The following is a 23378-nucleotide window of genomic DNA, read 5'->3' on the forward strand; positions in this document are numbered from 1 at the left end:
CTGATGGGAGGGCGTTCCACAGGGCGGGTGCCACTACTGAGAAGGCCCTCTGCCTGGTTCCCTGTAACCTCACTTCTCACAGTGAGGGAACCAGTAGAAGGCCCTTGGAGCTGGACCCCAGTGTCTGAGCTGAACAATGGGGGTGGAGACACTCCTTCAGGTATACTGGACCAAGGCCGTTTAGGGCTTTAAAAGTCAGCACCAACACTTTGAATTGTGCTTGGAAACATACTGGGAGCCAATGTAGGTCTTTCAGTGTTATATCGTCTGGGCGGTCACTCCCAGTCACCAGTCTTGCTGCTGCAGCACCTTCCCAAAGATACTGACCCCTGACATGGAACAGAAGGAAAGCAGGGGTTAATAAGAGAGGTTGAGCTGAATTTCACATCTCGATTTGGAGGACCAGCTAGCCGGTCTTCTGCCTGCAGACTTCTGGTGTTTTCTTATTGCCTTGGAAACACAGTCCCTTTATTCCCGTAAAAAGCAGCCATCGACATTGTTGCAGCAGCAACAGCATAAATCTTGTTCTGTACTGTACTTCACCATGCTGTCAGTGGGAGATTGGAAAGGAGGAGCGGGTGCCCATAGAGATGTTAGATTGTTCATTTTCTTCCAGATCTGGAACAATAAAATGCAAGCATCTTCCATTTGTGAACTCTGCGGCCTGGGAAAAATGTGTCTTGGAGATTTACAGCGCCTTTCGGTAGTCCACAGTGCGTCTGGAGGTGGTGTGGGCCAATCAAACCGCGCACGCCAGGCCAATCCGCAGAGAAATTAAAAAAGGCTTCCAAATATAATTTGGCCAGGCGTCAGGAAAAGAACAGCAGACGTGAAGTCGGCACAGCTGCCAGGGCATCAACCTCGTTCTGAGAGCCAGTATGAGATGTGTGTTAGTGGGGAACACGGCAAAGCAGCCCTCGGAAACCTGTGTAGCAGAAATCATTGGAATTGAAAGCACTCATCTGGTGCCAAGAACAGCAGCTCTGGCTGGAAGTGCATGCTAACCCCCATGTGGCCTGCCCCAAGAATGCAGCAGCCCCGCATCTCCGCTTCTGTTCTCTGGTACAAGGGAATCAGGCGAAAATCCCATTCTAACCCAGCATCCTGTTATCGCAGAGGCCAAGAAGTTGCCTATGGGGAGCCAGCAAGCGGGGCCTGTTCTCTTCCCTTGCGATTTCCAGTAACTAATATTCAGAAGCACTGCTTCTGTTGGAATTGCCCAAGAAAGATGTTAAATTATTTTTGTATGCCACAACGGCCGCCCAAATATTACTTGCTAAAAATTGGAAAGCACAAGAACTACCAACAGTGGAAGATTGGCAGATGAAGATGATGGACTTTTCGGAGCTAGCTGACCTGACTGGAAGAATCTGCAACCAGAAAGAAGAGGAGTTTCAAGAGGACTGGAGGAAGTTTAAGGACTATCTGAATAAACATTGTAATATAAAAAAATAGAAATTACTTGGGGAAAAACCAAATAGGCCTAGGATTAAACTAAGTTATAATTAAATAAATGGGATTTAGAATGTTAAGAAAAGTGAATAAGATGGACTATAATTGGAAACTGCTTTAGTTTAATAATCACAGAATCATAGAATCATAGAGTTGGAAGAGACCACAAGGGCCATCGAGTCCAACCCCCTGCCAAGCAGGAAACACCATCAGAGCACTCCTGACATATGGTTGTCAAGCCTCTGCTTAAAGACCTCCAAAGGAGGAGACTCCACCACACTCCTTGGCAGCAAATTCCACTGTCAAACAGCTCTTACTGTCAGGAAGTTCTTCCTAATGTTTAGGTGGAATCTTCTTTCTTGTAGCTTGGATCCATTGCTCCGTGTCCGCTTCTCTGGAGCAGCAGAAAACAACCTTTCTCCCTCCTCTATATGACAACCTTTTATATATTTGAACATGGCTATCATATCACCCCTTAACCTCCTCTTCTCCAGGCTAAACATGCCCAGCTCCCTTAGCCGTTCCTCATAAGGCATCGTTTCCAGGCCTTTGACCATTTTGGTTGCCCTCCTCTGGACACGTTCCAGTTTGTCAGTGTCCTTCTTGAACTGTGGTGCCCAGAACTGGACACAGTACTCCAGGTGAGGTCTGACCAGAGCAGAATACAGTGGCACTATTACTTCCCTTGATCTAGATGCTATACTCCTATTGATGCGGCCCAGAATTGCATTGGCTTTTTTAGCTGCCGCGTCACACTGTTGGCTCATGTTAAGTTTGTGGTCAACAAAGACTCCTAGATCCTTTTCACATGTACTGCTCTCAAGCCAGGTGTCACCCATCTTGTATTTGTGCCTCTCATTTTTTTTGCCCAAGTGCAATACTTTACATTTCTCCCTGTTAAAGTTCATCTTGTTTGTTTTGGCCCAGTTCTCTAATCTGTCAAGGTCGTTTTGAAGTGTGATCCTGTCCTCTGGGGTGTTAGCCACCCCTCCCAGTTTGGTGTCATCTGCAAATTTGATCAGGATGCCCTTGAGTCCATCATCCAAGTCGTTGATAAAGATGTTGAATAAGACCGGGCCCAAGACAGAACCCTGTGGCACCCCACTAGTCACTCTTCTCCAGGATGAAGAGGAACCATTGATGAGCACCCTTTGGGCTCGGTCAGTCAACCAGTTACAAATCCACTGAGTGGTAGCATAGTCAAGACCGCATTTTACCAGCTTCTTTACAAGAATATCATGGGGCACCTTGTTGAATGCCTTGCTGAAATCAAGGTAGGCTACATCCACTGCGTTCCCTTCATCTACCAGGCTTGTAATTCTGTCAAAAAACGAGATCAGGTTAGTCTGACATGACTTATTTTTCAGAAATCCATGCTGACTATTGGTGATCACAGCATTCCTTTCTAGGTGCTCACAGACTGTTTGCTTAATGATCTGCTCCAATATCAATAATGATATTGGAAAGCTGTTACTTTTAACTACAAGGAAACTCAGAAGGGAGGAACTTGAGGAAGTCAACCAAGATGTTTAAAAGTTTGGATTTGTGAAGAATTAAGTTTGTTGTTATTCTTTATCTGTTTACTGTTCCTTTTTCTTTCTTTCTTTCTTTCTTTTTTCTTCTTTCTTTTTGTGTTTGCATCATTCTGCTTTGTGGTTTTGTTATCATTGTGGAAAATCTAATAAAAATTTATAAAAAACAAACAGAAGTACTGCTTCTGACAGCGAAGGCAGAACACAAGCCCTGATTTTCCAGGGAGAGTCCCTGGATTCCAGAAGCTGTCCCAGTTTCTGATTTGATTCTGGATTGCCCGGGTTTTTCCTTTTACCTCACCTCCACGTCTCAGAGAACAATTGAAGGTGCAAAAAGAGAGTCCTGTTTATACTGAAAATAAGATACCTGCACCAAATGAAGGAGATGGCGACACTGGCATACAAAGCCCTCCTTATAATCTTGAAGGAAAAGGTTACCAGTGCACATTTCTTCTGTACAACAACCCTCTGAGGTAGGTTCAGCGGAGAGGTTGTAATTGGCTCAAGGCGACAGGTGTATCTGTGTATACGAGGTATATGTTTGTGGCGAGATGAAACACAGGAGAAGCTTCCTGATGGAGAATAGAATGTCCTTATCTTCATCTGAGAAATGTTGGAGGGTATGAGAGCAAAGCCGTTGTGATTTGTAGCTACCTGAAGCTATGATGAACAGCAGTTTTCACAAGTGGCACCAATTTAAGTGACAGACGTACAGTCGTACCTCGGCTCCCTAACGCCTTGGGAGTCAAACATTCCAGCTCCCAAATGATCGAAAACCGGTAGTGAGTGTTCTGGTTTGCAAACGTTCTTTGGAACCTGAATGTCCAGTGGGGCTTCTGCAGCTTCTGATTGGTTTCTGAACGTTTTGGAAGTCAAACAGACTTTTGGAACAGATTCCGTTTGTATTGGATTGTACCTTTCAGGTTGCAACTGGAGTGCTAGCTTTCTGAATGCTCCTCCACATTTAAAAGTGCTCTTTTGCATGGGGAAAACCAGAAAATCAGGATGGATACTTTCACATATATGCAGTTTTACTACAGGAGTGGAGAAACTCAGGTCTGTGTGAATGTCGCCACTGAGGCCCCTCCTTCTGGCCCTCGAATTCCCCCTAGAGCACACACACACTCTCTCAGCAAAAACCCTTCATTAACCTTGATCCCCACCCTCAAGTGATTTTGCCTGGATGGAGGTGTGTGTGTGTGTGTGCGTGCGTGCATGCGTGCATGCGACCTTCTGACTGTTGCATGGTTAAATGTTGCCTACAAAGGTGCACACTGCAGCCCTTGTTCCATCCATTTTCCTCACTACCGGAATGTGGCCCCCGGAAGTTGTCCATAAGACTATGTAGCCCTTGGGTCTTTAAAAACCCATCTCACTTGAAACCTGAAGCTGGACAGTCCAGAATTCTGCCATCTCATTTGGCATTTTGTGCAGCAGTAGACAACTGAAGCTCAAATTTATGTCCCCAAAGCGAGAAGCCACTCTCTTGCGGAGAAATATGTTCCGCCAGAAATTGCTACCCGTGATCTATCAGGAGACAAGAAGCAGTAAAACAAAGATCACAGCATCCATCAAAAATTGCTAATCCTATTCCGTTGGGGACAGAAGGTTTGAGGCGGGTGGAGATGAGTTTTTCTGGATATCTGGTGCCATGCACAGCAAAAGAATTGGTATGCATGACATCACAGTAATTTGGAAATGATGAATCTTTTTCTTGCTTGAGCTCTTAAGGTTCCACAAGCAGAATAACAAACAGCACTTCTTAATCAGGAGTTTGCTTTGGAAGAGGCCTCTCAAAATGTGTATTTGCACATGCCATTAATTTTTTTCTTTCTTCTTTAAACAAACAAAAAACAATCCAAAAACTGTTTGTTTGCATATACTTTACACATAGCTACCAGAAAGGGGCCGCCTGTGTTTAAAATGGTGCTGGAGACTATTTAAATAGCAATTTACTGCACTCTGTTATGTCCATAGAATCATCAAATCGTAGAGTTGGAAGAGACCATGAGGGCCATCTAGTTCAATCCCTTGCAATGCAAGAATCTCAGCTAGATCATACACACAGGACAGATGGCCATCCAGCCTCTGCTTAAAAACCTCCAAGGAAGGAGAGTCCACCACCGCTCGTGGGAGTCTGTTCCACTGTCAAACAGCACTTACTGTCAGAAAGAACTCCTTTCTTGTAACTTGAATCCATTGTGTCAGGTCCTATCCTCCAGAACAGGAGAAAACAAGCTTCCTCTATCGTTCATGTGACAGCCCTTTAGATACCTGAAGATGGCTATTATGTCTCCTCTATGGAGAATCAGATACAAACCCTCTGTGATGGCTAAGTAACAAAGCACACCTTGCTCTGTTTGGTACACCTTGTATAGATCAATTGCAACTGATCTTACTTTACAACTACCAGTTCCATATGTCGCACAGCCCTGCAAATAAGAGCACATAAGTTACTAGCCTGCAAATATTTCTACTAGCCTGCTTGAGAATGGCAGGGGAATCACAGAGTTGGAAGGGTCCTTGGAGAACATCTAGATTGGTATTGTTACCTTCGTCTTCTTTCTGCTAAGCAGTGGCAGCTGGTACCCATTGGCACTGGTAGGCTGGCAGTTGCCAGAGTCAGTACCAATGATTGGCAGAACCAGAAACCAATGACAGGCAGAGGTAGCTAATTCTACTTTTGTTCCAATTCTCCTCCCCGCTGAATTCTACAAGGGACAACACTGAGGAGGAGAATAAAGCTGACAAGCAGTGTCACCCTTGAAATTGTTTTAAGAAGGCAGGCAGGTGAGGGCTGGCTGAGGGCAGACTCAGTTGGTGCGGCAGTGTCCTATCATCCAAATGGACTACCCTAAAGAGCTTCTGTCTACCTAAGGTGCTGACCTTTAAAGCCCTAAACGGCCTCGGTCCAGTATGCCTGAAGGATCGTCTCCACCTCCATCATTCTGCCCAGACACTGAGAGCCAGCACCGAGGGCCTTCTGGCAGTTCCCTCGCTACGAGAAGCCAAGTTACAGGGAATCAGGCAGAGGGCCTTCTCGGTAGTGGCGCCCTCCCTGTGGAACACCCTCCCACCAGATGTCAAAGAGAAAAATAACTACCAAACTTTTAGAAGACATCTGAAGGCAGCCCTGTTTAGGGAAGCTTTTAATGTTTCATAGGTTATTGTATTTTAGTGTTCTGTTGGAAGCTGCCCAGAGTGGCTGGGGAAACCCAGCCAGATGGGCGGGGTTTAAATAATAAATTATTATTATATTATTATTATATTCTAAAGAGACAATAGATGCACTCCAGTAAAAGTTAAGTACAACCATGAATTTTAGCATTCGGCAGGACACTTGGATCCCTTTGATATTTTGTCAGATGCAAGCCAACAGTAAATCACACTGTGCAAGTGGAAGTTAACTCTTTATTAGCAAAAACACTATTGGCACAGGAGTGTCAGGCCTAAATGAGCACAGCAACTCATCTCTGGTAGGCCTTGCCACCGTGAAGCAGCTACTGGGCCTGAAAGTCCCTGCCTCCCCACAGCTGCCTTAATTCCCTCCTCTCCAAGGTTTTCCCTCAAGCAATTGGAGACTGTGCCTGCATGTTGCCAATCCCTCCACCCCCCTTTTGATGCCTCTTCTGGTTTTGGGAGACCAATGTGGAGGGTTGATAGTTGTAGCACGAGGGGGAGACACCCATGACTCTTCACCAGCTGGACTCATCTCTGCTTCTTGATTCAGATTCTCCCAACTCACTAAGCCCCGTTGCCTCCCCAGCTTCCAACACCTGCTCTTCCCAGTCTTCTCCCTGCAACCATTCATCGTCGTCCCACCACCAATCCCCAGGCGCTGAGCTTTCTTTTCTTAGAGGTTCCCCAGCGGATCCTCCCACTATTCCACTATATTCAACCAGTCCATGGCACCTTTATGGGACTGCCAAAGAAGAGGACCCTCTCAGTGAACTTACAGGTACCTGTTGGTTGGTAATGCTATAGCTCAGTAGTGGGGAACCTATGACCCTCCAGATGTTGTTGGACTCTCCGTCAGTCCCGGCCAACCTGGCAATGTAGAGGACTAGAGGGACACAGGTTCCCCACATTTGCTACAGACTTATTTGCATTAATTACAGTCACCCGTACAGGCCAGGAATAGCCAATCTGGTTCAGTCTAGATGTGGTTGTACTACAGGTCCCATCAACCCAGATCACTGGTCATGCTGGTTGGGGATAATGGAGAAAGCACCACATCGGCTAACGCTCATGCAGGCAATGGCTATCTGCAAGGTGGCCCTCCCTGCTGGTTTTGCTACATGGCTGACTTATCCCCTCTGCAGATAACCTTGCCTTTCCTGCACATGCACAGTCACGCAGCATCATGGGGATTGTAGTTCCCATGCTTGAGTGCATCTAGGGCCACTGTGCAGCTTCTCTGAACAGTCTCCTTGCTCACCCTTTGCTGATCAGGCCACAGCCTGCACGGACTATAAAAGATGTAGGTGGCTGAAGTTTAGTTAAAGTTGAAAGACTGGCCGTGTATGTGTGCCAGGCAGCGAGGGAGGTTCGGCTTTCCAGTGCTGTTCATACCAGCAGCCTCTGGATCTCATCTCCTAATGCAATGACATGCATAGATTGCCTCCTAGCCCTGTTGGAATCGAAATAACCTCTCCAACAGGGAGCTCAATGGCCCTTGTCTACAAGCTCATAGCTCACAACATATTCAGAGCAAGAGACTCACATTTCTTGGCTCTGCCTTCTGAGTAGCATGTCAGATGGTGCTTCGAGCTGAATGTGTGTGCGTGTGTGTGTGTTGTTCTGTTTGTCCTGGCACAGGCATCAGAATAGCACCTGCCGATATTTGTATTAATCACTACTTGCCCATTTGGTACTATTTATTAGGGTTTATATTGCCAGCAGGTTGCGTGCCCCTCTGAGGGATCTGAATGCAATTATCAGCACACTTGGCTGAAGCACTGATCTGATACGTGCCAGCAACAAAGGTTCACATGAGCGCACCTTTCCGGCAGGTGGGACCCAACTCCTATCCCCCACCTAGATAGCTTCATGCCCCCAGCCCCAAATGAACTAATTGAAAATGTTGGGAAAGAACCAAGAAAGTGGAGATTTGCATACAGGCTTTATTTGCACAACCAGAAACAAAAAAGCTGGTTCAAGGGCTTTATTCATGATTGCTGTGCTACCACAACCACTCTGCCCCATCAAGGGAAGTAATAAGGTAAAGGGACCCCTGACCATTAGGTCCAGTCGTGACCGACTCTGGGGTTGCAGCGCTCATCTCGCTTTATTGGCCGAGAGAGCTGGTGTACAGCTTCCAGGTCATGTGGCCAGCATGACTAAGCCGCTTCTGGCGAACCAGAGCAGCGCACGGAAACACCGTTTACCTTCCCGCCAGAGCAATACCTATTTATCTACTTGCACTTTGACGTGTTTTCGAACTGCTAGGTTGGCAGGAGCAGGGACCAAGCAACGGGAGCTCACCCCATCGTGGGGATTCGAACTGCCGACCTTCTGATCGGCAAGTCCTAGGCTCTGTAGTTTAATCCACAGCGCCACCCGCATCCCTTAAGGGAAGTAATATTACCACTCTATTCTGCCTTGGTCAGACCACACCTGGAATATTGCATCCAGTTCTGGGTGCCTCAATTTAAGGAGGATATTGACAAGCTGAAACATGCAGAGGAGAGAGACCAGGATGATCAAGGGTCTGGAAACCAAGCCTGATGAGGAGCCGTTGAAGGACCTGAATATGTTTAGCCTGGAAAAGAGGAGACTGAAAGGAGATATGAGAGCCACCTTCTAATATTTAAAGGGCTGTCACCTGGAAGAGGGAACAAGCTTATTTTCTCCTGTTCTGGAGGATAGGACTCAATTCAGTGAGTTCAAGTTGCAAGGGAAGAGATTCCAACTAAACATCAGGAAGAACTTTCTGAGGGCAAGAGGTGTTCGGCAATGGAACAGCCTCCTTTGGGAGGTTGTGGACAGCTAGATGGCAGAAGGGTATCAAGTATTGCCAGGAATTTCATCACCAGTGATTGTAAACTGCTGGTTGTTCTTATTAGTCTATGTAATGGTATCTAGCAGATATACACCCATACAGGATATTTCCAACTGGAGCTCTCAGGGGGAATATGCTGGGCTGGAAGAAGAAGGTTTGACTCTACGTGCCTTTTCCCAGCAGGCAAACACACACACACACACACACACACACACACACACACACGCGTTGAGAATTCCGTTCCACCTTAAGGAACAGACATGTGGAATTGTTGTATGTCACATGTCTGTTTACATTCCAGCACAGTATACTGGGAACTTCCGTTTGTATATAGCTTTCTGTTTTTGCTTTGGACACAAAGGAGATCAGACATGTTTCCTTTTGTCCTGATCTACGCTTAATAAAACCTGCTTGTAAATATGCTCACACAGCCTCTCGTGCCATTTCTGTCTACGCAGCGTTTTCTCTGCTGGATAGCATGTTCAGTCTTCTAAATCCTGGGTCACAGGTTTATGCTGCACCAAGGACCGGAGATTGCCCGGCACACCGGCCGGTGGTCTGGGGGCAGCTGGGGGGGCTGCCAATTGCCCCGTTTCCTTGGGTGCATGCCAACAAAACACACACACACACAGTCTGTCTGAGCAGGACTGAAGCCTCTGCTCATCAGTTGGTCTGCTCTCCTGGCTATACAGTACAGTGATACCTCAGGTTACATACGCTTCAGGTTACAGACTCTGCTAACCCAGAAATAGTACCTCGGGTTAAGAACTTTGCTTCAGGATGAGAACAGAAATCGCGCGGCGGCAGCAGGAAGCCCCATTTTCTAAAGTGGTGCTTCAGGTTAAGAACAGTTTCAGGTTAAGAATGGACCTCCGGAACAAATTAAGTACTTAACCCGAGGTACCACTGTACTACTTTGCCGGCATGTTTCCCACAGGGCAACAGGCTGCTGGAACTGCAGCCAGCAAAGATGACTCTCCTGCTTTCTGCTGTTGGAGGGCAGGGGAGAGACTCAGTTGTATGTTCCATGTTTAATCAGGATTCCTTAAAATCCTATTAGTCCCACCCCTGGATTGATTCAAGGCTAGATACGGGTTGTGTGTTCACCACGTTGACCCGGGTCAGTTCAGGAGAGCTGCACACAGCCCTAGCGAATGTACCCTGTTGTATTCTGTTTGTTGCATCCATTAGCTTATTTGCTGGTGCTCGATGAATAAAGGGGAAAGTGTGTGAAGAGCCCCTGATTTTTGCCAGAGGCTATATCCATTCTGTTTCAGTTCTTCGCTCCCTCTCTTTTTGAGGATATAAACCATTCAGGGATTTAAAGCAATTTCTGGCAGTGTTACGACTTTAGGGATACTGAGGCAAGACCTCAAAATAAATATCAAAGGCGGAAACAGACATCTTGGGTTGACTCTTCTACTAAATATGGCAGAAGCTGCCCTAAGTGACCTCAGGTAGCTGCCATGTGTTTGCAGATTTGGGGAAAGAACTTCTGGGGCACACAACCTGATTTTGAGAAAGGTTGAGTCCTCGCACCTCTTTGGTTTGAGGAAATGAACTCCTGGCTGTTTCACTTTCGGTTGGTGAAGACTCTTCCCATTCAGAAAGCAAAAGAGCAAAGAAAAAGAGCTCATTTGTATGCAGAAGAGCTCTCCAGGTGACCAACTAAGGTGGAAAATGACAATGCCCTTGGCATGTCAGGAAATTAGCAATTGTTCCAACCATGATCTGCACCGACATGCACGCAGGTGGAATTCAAAACCCATTTCTGATAGTGGTGCTTCTTGGCGGCTTACGGCCTAACTTCTCCGCTCCCTTTCCATGCCTAGAGTGATCTCTCTTAAATGCCTCTCATTATTGTCAGCAGAGGATTAGAAGATAATAGCAGGTTTGAGAATTCGGAACCGGCGAGACCAGAGATTTACCGAGGACTGGAATAAATTTACAGAGTATATTAAGAATATATGTGAAGGTCAATTAACGTTTGTAGGTTTTCAAGAAGCTCTGTGATAATAATGGAAAGAAACATTGTTTTATAATAATTGTTAAGATCAATTTGGTTAAAAAAAACCCAAAACAATATAGATCCAAGAAATGTGAATAACTGTGATAACATGAAAATTTCCAGATAGACTGAAGGAAGTCCAAAAGTGGAAAGATTAGAATTGGATGTAAAATTCAAATGGAATGTTTTTGTTTGTTGTTGTTGTTTTTTTACTGTTAAATTTGAAAATTTTATAAATAATTATTTTTTTTTAAAAAAAGAGAAGATAATAGCAGGTTTGCCTGTGGGGCAATTTGAATTTGGTTGACTTTTCCAGGGACTACTTGTCCCGTGTGTTTGTAGTGCTTAATGGAGGTATCAATCTCTCCTTTCCCCGCGTTCTATGTCAATTTGTACTGTGCCGAAATCTGTTCCCCACTGCCACAGTTTCTCAAACTTTTTATTCCCCTGTAGAAGAGACTTCAGTTTTCATGCCTCATTCTCAGGGCACCTGAAACTCTCCCAAAATATTTTGCTTGGGTTTTAAGCGTCCTTTATTGTTACGAGGTGGTCAGGGGTGACACGTTCCATATTTCTTTCCAGTAAACACGTCTCCAGCTCTCTGTAGCATCCCTGGCTTCCCCTTCTTCTTGAGGTGAGAAAGCCCCATGGAAGAATTTTAGCTCAGGCTGTCCTCCCCTGGGCTTTAGAGGAAGCACAACCATCCAGGAAATTTATTTATCCAATGAATTTTTACAGTTTGGGATGTTGTTAATAGAAAAGCAATATATACATTAAAAAATCTCTCTCTCTTTCTCTTTCTCTCTCTCTCTCTGTGTACACCACTCTCAAGAACCCTTGCCAAATCTACAACCAGGGACTGTAGTAATAATAATAATAATAATAATTTATTATTTGTATCCCGCCCATCTGGCTGGGCTTCCCCAGCCACTCTGGGAAGCTTCCAACAAAGATTAAAAATTCATCAAAATGTCACACATTAAAAACTTCTGTGAACAGATGTATTCTAAATGTCAGGTTGTTCTTCTCTTTGACATCTGGTGGGAGAGCGTTCCACAGGGTGGGCGCCACTACCAAGAAGGCCCTCTGCCTGGTTCCCTGTAGCTTTGCTTCTCGCAGTGAGGGAACCACCAGAAGGCCCTCAGAGCTGGACTTCAGTGTCCGGGCTGAACGATGGGGGTGCAGACGCTCCTTCAGGTATACTGGGCCGAGGCCGTTTAGGGCTTTAAAGGTCAACACCAACACTTTGAATTGTGCTGGGAAATGCACTGGGAGCCAATGTAGGTCTTTCAAGACCAGTGTTATGTAGCTCAGTGGTATAACATTCGCTTTGCATGCAGAAGTTTCCCAGTTTCAATGCCCAGCATCTCCAGGGATGAGAAGGATTCTTGGCTGAATCCTAGCATTGCAGAGTTGGAAGGGACAGCGGTGGTCATCTAGCTCTGCAATGCAGGAATCTCAGCTAAAGCATCCATGACAGATGGCCATCCAACCTTTGCTTAAAAACCTCCAAGGCAGGAGAGCTGCTGCCAATCAGTGTGGGGAATACTAGGCTAGATGGACCAATGCTCTGACTTGGCATAAGGCAGTTTCCTAATGTTCCTAATCACAAGTAGGGCCTAAATGGAAGAACTTTGCTATGAAACTTGCCCCCCTATTGATCTCTCTTACAACTGCCTTCCCCCTGTCTCCACTAAAAAAAACTCAACGGTATCTGCAAGGCATACCTGGTTTGGTTTGGTTTTTGCTCTTTTGTGCACCATGTTTGTTCATTCTGATCTTGTGCCTGCTCCTATTGTTGTGAGCAAGAAAGGGGAGAGAGAGTCTCACTTTCCTGGAGATGCTCGTCAGCTGCCAAATGCGGGAAGAATATGCACGTCGCATGTTTCTGTTCTTCCGATCCCTCATTCATTATGGATGAGAGAAGTTGTTAAGGAGGCAACATGCTGGCTGATAGCATCACAGTTTCTCCCTTCCCTACAACACTTCTCAGCAAGGACTAACAATGCTTGGTTAATATGCATGCGTTTAGAGAGGCAGAGAGGATCACCAAAGAGTGGAATGCTTAACACGGGGGCATGCGCATGCGAGCTCATGTCCAGTGATCATCTCTGGAGGATGCACGAGAGAATTCAACCTCCCTTTCTCCCACCTGCCCTTTAAATCATCACCTCCAAGCTCTAGCAATATCCAGAAATCAATACAAACTGTTCCATAATAGTAAGATTAGCCTGCACAATGACAAGCAAAGCATTCGTCTCCATCATGGGGATCTTAGGTTCTGCTATTTGGGGATATTTGGAAACACGATAATGATGGCGATGTTAAGCTAAAGACCCGAGACACGACGCTCCGCTCTCAGCAAAGTGAGAGAAAGAAAATAGCCTTTGCCGCTTCCAGATTTAAGCTCTTTGGCAAGGCTCCGTCAATGCCCAACTCTTTCGGCTTCTCATCTGGTTAAACAGATTAACTGGAAGTGCAAATCATATTATTTAACGTGACGTGACAAAAATAGCAAAATGAGAACCTTTCCTTTCAGCTGAAAAGGCATTTATCTCTTCCCCAACCAATATTCCCATGGGATATCCAAATCTTTACAAGTTCCTTTGTCCCTTCTTTCTCTATTGAAATGTATTTGTTTTGAGGTTTTTACACTATAATTATGAATCTATTATATCTTTGGCTTAACCCCTGAACAAAGCAAGCCCAAGGAGTATATACATATCTCCCCACATATCCTCACCATTTTCTCCCATCCTATCTTCATTGCCTTTATTCGTAGGCTGAAGACGTACCTCTTTACCCTGGCCTGTGACACTTAAGATGCCTGTTTTCAGTACCCTAGTTATACTTGTATTTTGTTTCGACTTTTTTTACACTGCTGGGACCTCCCTCTGGGACCTTAGGAAGGAGATTCCAACTGACAGTACCTCCACCTCTAGGATTCTAGGATTCTATGACCTGCTGGTGAATGGTGAGTAAAAAATCATCACCATCATTGTTATCAGACCAGAATGGCTCTCCAAGTCTGCTGCTCATCCTACTATTACTAATAAATAGGATCACTAGTTTGTCTCATAGACCCCAAATTCCCAGGGTGGAAGTGCGGAATGACTATTAAACCAGATTACTGCAGCCTGGCTGTGAAAACAGCTTGCCCTTGTTCTTTCCCTTCATCAGAGCTGCCTCTTATCTCTCTTTTTAACCCCTCTAGGTCTTGTACTCTGTGCATAAAATTACATCCATCCCCAGCATTACGGCTCCCTCTCCACATAGCTGCTGGTTGTAATCATTCCTTATCTACATGAAAGAGAAAGTGCCGATTTGGGGAAAGGGAAGGAGGCAGCTGCTGAGTTAACATTTCCTTTTCTTTCATCTGATTTGAAATGATTTTCAACCCAGCCATGTCAGAGAACAGACTATCTGGGCGATGTCCACAGGAAATTCAAAAGTCTGTATGCCTAGACATGCATATTTAAAGCTAATATGGTGGTATCGCTTCAAGTCAATAAGATACAACTTTAATTGATTTCCTATACGGAAGCAGCTGGCCCGCAATATCGAAAAGCCATCCGTCACTGTCTCTTTGAAGGAAGGTGTATATTATGAAACCTCTGGAAGGAGAGCTGTGAGGAAAGGGACTCTCGAAATTCTTCACCTTGCTTGTGGGTAGGAATATTGGGGTGACCATTTCACCAAATTTCTCCCGGGGGAGGAGAAATTTTCCAACACTTTCTCAGGGGTGGGACTCACCATCACAGTAGTGGTGGCAGCGACGCAACTTTCTTTCCACCAGCAGCAACAGCAGAACAATTTTGGTAGCCCGGCCGCCATGTTTTTGAGGGATGGAGCAATATGGCGGCCACTACCAAAAAATGGTAGAACATGCAGGGTAATTTATTGCTTTGGCCCAAGCATGGGTTTCCTTGTGGAATTTTAGGACTGTGCAGAATGCTCCTAATCGTATTGAAACACATTGATTATTATTGATTCAATTTGTTGCTTTTTTGCCGTGGTAAAATGATGGCTATAAGCTCTTTCTCTCTCTCCCTCCACCTCTTTTTAAAAACAACAGGACCCTCTAAACAATGCCATTTCTTTTTCAAGTTTAACTGGGTATGGATCCCTCTGGTGTTGCTAATGGTACCCATTATCTCATGCAACTTCTGTTCAGCTCTTCTGTTCTTTTCAAGTTCCCATGATCTGTATTTTGCTCTTCCCTTTCTACATTCTCCCACTTCATTTTAATTAGGTATCTATGGCGGGGAGTGGGGAGGGGGAGTGCTGAGCACTGAGCAGATTCATTAATTATGTCTCCAGGTACATCTGGAATACATATGTTATTTTTCCTATGGCTGCAAGGCAGACGTTCAAGTTTCTAAGTGGTGTGTTAAGAATAACTCATTAAGATGGCCTCATCGTTCTCTCTCTCAATCTCTTTTTCCTTCCGTGATTGACAGCTCCTTTGCCTGTAATACAAAATACTACAAACAGCCTACGCTCACCTGCTAGGAATGCCATTGTTAGAGATTCATAGTGCGATCCTATGCAAATTTACCCAGTCCAACTGTTTTCATTGGGGCCTGTGTCATTGGATGGCAACACATCTGTGTCATACATTTAAAGCACTGCAATGCCACTTTAGGAAGTCATGGCTCCCCCCCCCCCTGAAACTTCTGGAAATTCTAATTTGGTAAGGGTGCAGAGAGTTGCGAGTATGGAGACTCCCTGGTCCTCTCCCAGAGCTGCAATTGTGGTTCGAGGACCCGACCCCGCAAAGAGAAATGAAAACATGAGGACACATGATATAAGGTGGATGGGCTAGAAAAGGCCACAACTTTATTGATTACAGCAATGGAAAGGTATTGGCTTAGGCATTGGATCGAAACAAGTGGGTTTATTCACCAGGAGGTGGAGCCTGTTGATGCCAATCCAACTATAGGCTCACCCCTGCTGTCACCGAGGGTCGTGCCACGGCCTCCCGCCAAGCAGGCATCGGACAGAATACACGACCGCCAGATTCCTTTAACGGAATACCCCTATAAATTGAAGGCATAGGCGATGGCCACACCTAGCACTTCGACACACCACAACACATTATTCCAATGCCTAACCTACCCACCAATACCACAGAAGTTGTGACGATTGCTACGAGGTAAGCGAAAAAACCAAAAAGCCTAATGCCAAATGGAAAAACTCCTACCAGGCCCCCCGGTCAACCAGGGCGACCAACCTAAGGTCCATAGCAAGGCCAATGACCTAAGCCCTAACTAAGGGAGTGGAGGGTGGGTGACTCGCGACAGGACTACGAAGCAGAATGAGGCTAGGGGACTACGAAGCGGAATGAGGCTAGGGAGAGGCTGTCGCTGCAGCAAAAGGCTGCTGAACACGCCCCCCTCTGCGGCACCTGGTTGGGTGACCACCGGGGGGGGCGTGAGCGCCAGCCAGGTGAGCCGGAGGCAGGGGGCAACGCCCCCTGCGGGGCGGAGCTTGGGCTCCCAGCCACAACCACTCCCCTCTCTTTCAGGGAGGAGAGTCTTTCCCAAAGTAGCATAACCACCAATCTCTCTTCACAGGAAACGCTGGGAATGGTTGGTTCTGTGAGGAGACTAGCAGTCAGTCACCTAACAACCCTCAGAGCCCCCCAAACAAACTACACCTCCCAGAATTCATATGGAGAGAGCCATGATTGTTCAAAGTAGTACAGTGGTACCTTGGTTGTCGAATGTAATCCATTCCAGAAGACCATTCAACTGCCGAAGAGTTCGACAACTGAGGTGCAAAGGGAGAATGTAAATTTCAATGGTGAAAATTGAAAAACACACCGCAGAAGCCATTCGACTTCCAAGACGCATTCGAAAACAGAAGCAATTACAGTGGTGCCCTGCAAGACGAATGCCTCGCAAGACGAAAAACGCGCAAGACGAAAGAGTTTTCTGTTTTTTGAGTCGTTCCGCAAGACGAATTTCCCTATGGGCTTGCTTTGCAAGACGAAACGTCTTGCGAGTTCTTGCAAGTTTGTTTCCTTTTTCTTAAAGCTGCTAAGCCGTTAATAGCCGCTAAGCCATTAATAGCCGCTAAGCCGCTAATAGCCGTGCTTCACAAGACGAAAAAACTGCAAGACGAAGAGACTCGCGGAACGGATTAATTTCGTCTTGCAAGGCACCACTGTACTTCCGGGTTTTTGGCATTTGAAAACCAAAATGTTTGACTTCTGAGACGCCCGAAAACCGAGGTACCCCTGTACTGTAGTGCTTTAAATGCATACCCTCCAACATTTATCTGATGGAAACAGGGATGTCTCATTCCATAAGGATAATTATTTATTTATACTCCACACATCTTATTGGGTTGCCCCAGCCACTCTGAGCAGCTTCCAACATATATAAAAACAAAATAAAATTATTATTTTTTAAAACCCTTTCCTTTACAGGATTGTCTTCAGGCAGCTGGGGGGGGGCAGATAACTCCATACCCTCCAACATTTCTCCAATGAAAATAGGGACATCCTAAGGAAAAGCGGGACATTCTGGGATCAGATCAGAAACTGGGACCACTTCTCTAAATCAGGGACGTCCCTGGGAAATAGGGACACTTGGAGGGTCTGTTAAATGTATGGTTTGAAGTTGGCCTATGTTTGTTTAAGAAAGCAGTTTTGCAAGGTAGTCTCTCTCAGTTACAGCACCTCTCAGTGGGCGCCATTGCCCTTCAAAGAGAACCAGGGACTTCAAAGAGTACAGTGGTACCTCGAATTACAGATGCTTCAGGTTACAGACACTTCAGGTTACAGACTCTGCTAACCCAGAAATAGTACCTCGAGTTAAGAACTTTGCTTCAGGTTGAGAACAGAAATCGTGCAGCAGCAGCAGGAGGCCCCATTAGCTAAAGTGGTGCTTCAGGTTAAGAACAGTTTCAGGTTAAGAACGGACCTCCGGAACGAATTAAGTTCTTAACCCCAGGTACCACTGTACAGCCCTCAGAAAGCTCCTGGTGAGTTCTGGCACCTCTTTTCATGGAAAAACAGCCTTCCTTAAGAGTAAGTCTATTTGGATAGGGGTCACCCTGAAATGTATCTTTGGTACAAAATAAAAGCAACTGCGTTTCCATTTTTTATGTAATTACTTTTACAACTTTTATAGTGCCACCGCCACACTATTATTGGGGCAGGGGGGACCACACATGCTCAGAGTGGTTTTTTTAAAAAAAGAAGTTGAAAAATGAGACGACAAAAAAATTCTAAAATTAGTTAGCATTCACATATAATAACTAATAATAAAGAATATTATCTAATACCCGCAACCTGGGTTCCTCCAGACATTGTTGCAACTGCCCCTCCCATCATCTCTGACTATATTCCATGCTGAGGAGAGTTGGGAGTCCTAGAACACTGTGAGAGTCACAGGCTCCCCATCCCTGCTCTAGACAGAGATGTTGATTTGCCGGGATCTAAGACAGCGTGGGGCCCGTATAGCTAAAGCTATGGTTTTCCAAGTAGTGATGTATGGAAGTGAGAGCTGGACCATCAAGAAGGCTGATCGCCAAAGAATGGATGCTTTTGAATTATGGTGCTGGAGGAGACTCTTGAGAGTCCCACGGACTGCAAGAAGATCCAACCTATCCATTCTGAAGGAAATCAGCCCTGAGTGCTCACTGGAAGGACAGATCCTGAAGCTGAGGCTCCAAGACCTCATGAGAAGAGAAGACTCCCTGGAAAAGACCCTGTTGTTGGGAAAGATGGAGGGCACAAGGAGAAGGGAACGACAGAGGAAGAGATGGTTGAATAGTGTTCTCGAAGCTACCAGCATGAGTTTGACCAAACTGCGGGAGGCAGTAGAAGACAGGAGTGCCTGGCGTTCTCTGGTCCATGGGGTCACGAAGAGTCGGACACGACTAAATGACTAAACAACAACAACAAGACAGCGTGGTGTAGTGGTTAGAGTCCCAGACCAGGACTTGGGAGACTAGAGTTCAGTTTACCACTCAGCCATGTAGCTCCCTGGGTGACCCCGGGCCAGTCCCTGCCCTCAGCCCAACCTACCTTAGGGAGTAGGGGGTAAATGCAGTGAGTAACGGTAGTCTATGGCCAACAGCTAAAAAATATGAAAGAGAAAGGAAGGATTTAATCAGTCTTGGAAGAAACCCATTAAGAGTTACAAAGGAAATCACTTGGCACCTAAAACTCTGATGATCTGCATGTGCAAATCACCTGTCACAGATTAATCACCACATGTCACCTAACAACTCCGCAGATAAAGGCAGTTCACCTATTCAGCTGAGAATCCAGGAATGACTAGACATGGAGGGATGAGCATGTAGGCATGACAACAGCCCTCAGAAAGCATCATTTGTTGTTCCAACTGTGACTGGGTTCGCTTTTCTACGATGTACTTATTCGTCATTATTAGATTCACATGGCTGCCTCTTGGTGTGCGTTCTGAGGACACCTGTCAGGAGCCAGAGGGAGGAGCAGGTCAGCAGTAAAAAATACCGGTGTCAGTTAAGTGGTTTCCTCCCCATTTTTATTTATGATTTTCAATTTTATACATTTCAATACTTTTACAATCATTTTAACATTTCGAAACTCAACTTCTTTCCCCCTCTTTCTGCAGTTCCTTAAATAATTTTTTTATGTTTTCTGCATATTCCACATTAACTTAACTTAAGCATTTATTCCTCTACTTTAAATGTATACTCTTATAAAACTGCCAGTTATTACAATAATCCTGCCAGCGTTATTATCTGTTTACAGTTTGTTAGTAAATATCCAATAAACCATTTCCATTCTTTTGATTTGTTATCTTGATTTCTTATTTTTCGGGTAAGTTTCGCCATTTCTGTGTATTCTATAAGTTTTTGTATCCAACCTTCTTTCATTGGGACTTCTTCTTTCCATTTTTGGGCAAATAACATTCTTGCCGCTGTAGCTGCATACATGAATAAATTTCTATACAGTTTGGGTAAAAAGGTAAAGGGACCCCTGACCATTAGGTCCAGTCGTGACCGACTCTGGGGTTGCGGCGCTCATCTCGCTCTATGGGCCGAGGGAGCCAGCGTTTGTCCACAGACAACTTCCAGGTTATGTGGCCAGCATGACTAAGCCGATTCTGGTGAACCAGAGCAGCGCACGGAAACGCGTTTACCTTCCCGCTGGAGCGGTTCCTATTTATCTACTTGCATTTGACGTGCTTTCAAACTGCTAGGTTGGCAGGAGCAGGGACCGGGCAACGGGAGCTCACTCCGTCACAGGGATTCGAACCGCCGACCTTCTGATCGGAGAGTCCTAGGCTCTGTGGTTTAACCCACAGCGCCACCCGTGTCCCCACAGTTCGGTATAATTACTAAAAGGAAAGCTTCTGGCCAAATGTTATTTTAAATATCTTTTTCAATTCATTATATATCATTTCCCAGTAACCTTTAACCTTACTACAAGACCACCACATATGATAAAAAGAACCTTCTTTCTCTTTACATTTCAAACACTTATTTGATTTTGATATATACATTTTTGCCAAATTATCCAGTGTCAATGAAGTCAACTCTTTACTTGAAGAAACCAAAGCAGCACAGACCCAATGATCCCAGCAACTCTTCCTGGTGGGTTTTGCCCCAGTGAAGCAGTTGTGAAGACTGGAGGTCCCACCTTCCCATCACCTGCTATGTCTCTTCCTCCCTCGGTTCCTTCCCCAGCAGCCTAAGGCTCTGTCGTCTTGTCTCTCTTTGCTCCTCCCTCTTCATTCCTCTCCATGTTCTGGGAGGCGGGGTGGGGGCTCTGAGCTGTTCGCAGCAGGAGAGACTTCCTGGATTCTTCAGCGGCCTGCCTCACCCCTGTCTTCTGGCCCCCCTCTTCTCCTGCCTCTGATTCCGGCAGGGGTGCCAACTGGAATGAAATATTGCAGGGACCCTTATCATAAAATTCCATGATATATTATCAAAGGCCTTCTCTGTGTCAATAAACATTAACACTGCTTGCTTATTGTTCCTGGTCTCTAGATATTCTATTATATTTAATATGTTCCTCACATTATCTTTCATCTGTCGACCAGGAAGAAAGCCTGCTTGATCCTCATGGATCACTTCTTTCGAAATTCCTTTCAATCTGTTCGCCAATATTTGTTCACCTTCTCCTTCCATTGTGCTTCCCCTTCTCCCTCTGACCACTCCTCATCATCCCACCACCAATCCCCTGGCTCTGAGCCTTCTTTCCCAGGGAGTTCCCTGGGGGGTTCCCCAACTGGTGCCTCCCACCACTCCTCTACATCCAACCAGTCCAGGACAACACCTTGCGAAATCACACTGCAAGGGACCAGTGATAGTCAGTGAGTTGGATGGCTTAAAAGAGGAGAGGACAAATTCGTGAAGGAGAAGGCTATCCGTGGCTATTAACCCTGGTGGTTATGTTCTATCTCTACTGATGGAGGAGGGAGCAGTGTCCCTGAATATCAGGCCACCCCCTAAAAATGCTCATGCCTGGGAAGGAGGAACAAGAGCTCTCTCTCGCTTCTGATGTTGGCCACATTGATCCGCTGCAAGTAATTAGTGTGCCGTTTTCATCTTTTATTTAACCCAAATGTCCATTAAAAGCCCTCAAAATAGAAACAAATATTTGAATAATTTATCTGGGCATAATTTCCTTCTGGCTTTTTGGAGACATTTTGAGTGGGTTTCGCTGTTTGCTTCTAGAAAGCGGCAAGCGAGGCTTTAAACTGCAGAGTTCCTGGAAGAAACAACAATGCCCGTTCATGAACCCTCACTTTATTTATTTTTTACAACAAAACAACAACACATTCCTTTGGCTGTCTACGGCCAAGATGGTGCTGAGTCTGCAGCAGCAGCTGAATAAAGCTATCGCCTGTGTTGCAGGCCATGGGTGCTCATCAAAAGGCACAGCTAGCCAGTTTAATGGGCCTTGGATGAGCATCTCTGTGTGAGTCTACAAATGCAGATCCCAACAGATTTCTTCAATACATTTGGAGCCACATTTTGCTGTGACTGTCGTGGCCTGTTTTGGGGTCAGAATCATGACAGGAGACAACACCAGTTGTCATCCTTATGCCTGAAGCATTTTTGTAACAGCTTATAAAGTTTTTAAAGGGCCTTCTTGGTAGTGGCGCCCGCCCTGTGGAACCCCCTCCCTTCCGATGTCAAGGAAACAAACAACTATCTGACTTTTAGAAGACATCTGAAGGCAGCCCTGTTTAGGGAAGTTTTTGAATGTTTGATGTTTTATCATGTTTTTAATATTCTGTTGGGAGCCACCCAGAGCCAGATGGGTGGGGTATAAATAAATTATTGTTGTTGTTGTTGTTTAGCTGATAAGTCATGTCCGAATCTTCATGATCCCATGGACCAGAGCATGCCAGGCACACCTGTCTTCCACAGCCTCCTGTAGTTTGGTCAAACTCATGTTAGTAGCATTTTTTTTATTAGTTAGTTAAAGGATGCAAAAAAATATGATTGTTATCTACTCATAAACCCTTCCTTAAGTATTTTGATTTGGACATTAGTTGCTCACTCACCCCTCTGGTGCTGTAGAGCCAATCTTCAGATATCCCTTTCTTAGAGTTGCATCCCTAACCCTAGGAGAAAGGCTAATTGCCCTGGGAACAAGGCCTGCATTGCATTGATATTGATACATGCTGCCCCAATCACCAAGTGGTGTGAAATTCCAGAGGTCTGGGCGCTTACCCAGGGTTCATGTTTCCTTTGCAAATGAGGCTCAGCAGAGACTGTAGTGTCTTTATGATATATGGTTCATTTACACATATATACAACCTGAGCCTATGATGAAGGGGCTCCTAGCATTACACTGCAAGAGGTTCTTGCTTCTCCCATGGCCACAGTCTTGGGTGCCTTCTGTCCTGCTGCTCCAGCTTGCTGCATTTAACAGACTGCCATCTTTTCTCCCTGAGCAGAGGGGAAGTGAGCAGCCAATGTGACTCTGATCTTTGCACAGTAGGCTGTAATCCACCTCTGCAAAGGCCAGAGATTTCTATGCACCTCATGCCCCAGCCATCTTTTAATCTGCTTAAGCAAAGAGCCATCATCAAAGTTCAAGGAAGCATCCAAACAGAGGGGGAGGGGTGAGCATGATAATTCATCCATGTGGAGTTAATGGTGTTGGGGGGGGAAACATCTGCATGAAGAGAACTTCGTTGATATGAATGCAGGTTATGGACGCTGTACATTTGTAGCACTGTCCATTATTTCCACACAGATTCTGGTTCTGGAGGATTGTGACCATTCCTAGCAATTCTTTGATGAATGTGATTGGCCTACTTAATCATCCTTCAAGCTTCCGTACAAGAGCAAATTCTTTTTTAGCTGATGCACATGTGGGAATGCTGTTGCTTTTTCAGATCCCCTAAATACTGAGCGGTGAATCTCT

The sequence above is a fragment of the Podarcis liolepis genome (genome assembly GCF_965112155.1).
Source record: "Podarcis liolepis genome assembly, chromosome: 1".
Classification (NCBI taxonomy): Eukaryota; Metazoa; Chordata; class Lepidosauria; order Squamata; family Lacertidae; genus Podarcis; species Podarcis liolepis.